This window comes from Scyliorhinus canicula, chromosome 7 (assembly GCF_902713615.1).
Source record: "Scyliorhinus canicula chromosome 7, sScyCan1.1, whole genome shotgun sequence".
Lineage (NCBI taxonomy): Eukaryota > Metazoa > Chordata > Chondrichthyes > Carcharhiniformes > Scyliorhinidae > Scyliorhinus > Scyliorhinus canicula.
The window spans coordinates 129,776,141-129,778,707 of record NC_052152.1 but is presented as its reverse complement, the minus strand read 5'-3'; the positions used below and the strand labels follow the sequence as shown (position 1 = coordinate 129,778,707).

Here is a 2,567-nt window from a genome sequence, read left to right as displayed (position 1 = left end):
GGCTGCATTCTTTTCCCAAGAGAGTTGGTCTATGATGTAGGGGTTTGTAAGGCTCTTTTTTTTCAGGATGTCTTTGAATCATTTGTACTGACCATCTTACTTTCCCTGTAGCAGTTCACATCGAAGATGTACATGGGGCTAGATTAGAGTGGCCACAGTGTCAAAGCAGTAAATAGTTGAGGGAGGACAGCTGGTTGATGGTGTCCATCATATAGTATTGTTGCTCGTTCTGGTGAGTGCGCTTTACACTCAATTGGCTCTGTTTTATTACTTAGCTCTAGAGTTGCCAGGTATCCTTATAATACCACCACGAGGTTCAAGTTCAGGTCAATGACTCAATACACCAATTAGTAAGATTCAAATCAAAACACGTTTATTAATACACAGTTAATCGCTACTCATGCATACAATACTAGAAGACTAGGCTATTCCTACCACTAACAGACCAGTCCTTATCTGGATAAGGGAACCTGCTGGGTCAGGGAACAATGGCCTCTTGCTCGATCCTGAGTCTGCAGGCTTCCAGCTGGTATGGACTAAGGGGTCAGGAGCATCTATCTCATAGCGTGCGTTGACTGGACACTTACTTGATGGTGCAGCAGTTGGCCAGGCCTCTCCTCTCCTTACGGTCAAGTTCTTCGGGAGCTGCTAAGATGTTCTGCTGGGAGGGCTGGCTAAGAGAGCGAACTGAACTTGGGACCTGTCTTTTATAGGTCCCAGGGGCTTTGCGCCCTTTTGGGCGGACCCAGAGCTTACTTCCAATCGATTGGATCCCATACCAATCGATTGGTTTGAATTCCCCAATACTGGAGCTGTTTCTCGATCGCTGGGCGATTCTTTCTGGCTTGTTTGTCTCCTTTGTTTCGGACTCCCGTTGACGCCGAGGAGTCTGACTTTGAGTGTCTATTGAGTGTTGACTATTGAGTGTCTTAAACGTAGCTAATTGTTGTAGCTATTGTTCCTGGGGATTGCTCATCAATATGTATAACTGCTGGTTTCAGTGCTGTCTGCTTTCTTTGCAGGCAGAATACACAGGAAAAGTCTGCAAACTGCTTGTTTCTCCAGGATTGTCCAATTTCCCTGCTGTCTTTGTGTTTCTCCATTTTGTGTGGGGAAGTGGCCACCTCGGGTGGCTACAGCATGAGGATGCTGACTTTAACCAGTAAGGTCTCAGCACTGTGAATGAAAAAAATCTTATTGGAGAGCTTCCAACAAAATTTGGTGGACCTGTAATTCCGAGGCATCAACACAGTGCATGACAAAGGAAAGGTGGGATAATGGGAAATTAGTTTGACGTTATCCTTCAGTTACACAGGGCAATGGTGAGACCACATCTCTTATTGCTCTTCTTATTTAAGGAAGAATGTAAGTCCATCGTAAGAATTTGAGAGAATGTTTATGAGAATAATAATTGGAATGGGCGAGTTGACTTGTGAGGAGAGGTTAGATAGGTTTGTGTTGAATCCACTGGAGGTTACAAGTGTAAGGAGTGACCTGTTTGAAAACTATAAGATCTTGAGGGGTCTTGACAGTGTGGATGTGGAGAGTATCATGGGAGTGTCCCTTTAAGAAATGTTTTTGTCTTATCACATGGCTTCACTGATGTCATTGTGTGGGTGGAGTTGGGCTGTGGCAGTGGGAGTTAGCTTTACTTTTGCTTTGCATTTGAACTGGTTTTGTTCTGCACTGGTTGAAAAACGTTTTTCTCTATCTACATTTTAAAAGATGTTTCCAGACTGCTTGATAACTTGAAAAGAAATAACTTTTCTGAAAAAAATTCAAACCTGCTGTTTTGGAAAGAAAGCAAGGGCATCCGTACCAGGTCCTGAATGCTATGTTCTGGGCCACGCCTTTGAAAGGGGTTTTCTGATTTATGGGGTCTTGTTATTAAATTTGAACAGCTAAGGAGGGAATTTAGTAAGAGTTATACATCGAGTACTGTAGTTATGTGGGGTATTTATGTTTGCAGCTGATAAAAATGCTTACTGTGTGTGTTTATAAAAATGTTAACTAAATTTGGAGAATAAACTTTGTTTTTGATTAAAAGTGCTTAAGGCCTCTGTTGAATAACATCTGAAAGGCAGTCCCTTGTGCTCATTGTAACCAAAATCTATAAACAGTTGTAAGTCAGGTGAACTCTGATATACTTTGGAGTTTTCTAAACCGTGGCCCATAAGAAGAGCATGCTTCCTCTTGTGGGACAATCGAGAACGAGGGGTTACTGTTTAAAAATAGGGGGATTCCTATTTATGACATAGATGAGGAGAAATATTTTCTGAGGGTTGAGTCTTTGCAATTCTCTTTCTCAAAAGGCAGCGGAAACAGAGCCTTTAATATTTTTAAGGCAGAGATAGATAGATTACTGGGGGATAGGTGAGAATGTGAAGTTGATTTACATCAGATCAACCATGATCACCTTGAATGGCGGAGCAGACCCAAGAGACTGAGTGGCCTACACCTGGTCTGCACTGTGAGTACCTGCTTTGGCTGAGTGAATGCGCTTTTGGAGCTGGGTGAATACAGTGAGTTATAAAGGGTTAAGTAGTAATCAAATATATTTTTGGGGT

General features: G+C 42.4%; 1 protein-coding gene across 2 annotated transcripts in view; it reads left to right on the top strand.

Annotated features, from left to right (window-relative positions):
- rtf2 (replication termination factor 2) overlaps positions 1 to 2,567 on the top strand; it is a 264,358-nt gene that overhangs the window by 225,509 nt on the left and 36,282 nt on the right. The gene's annotated exons all lie outside the window — the stretch shown is intronic.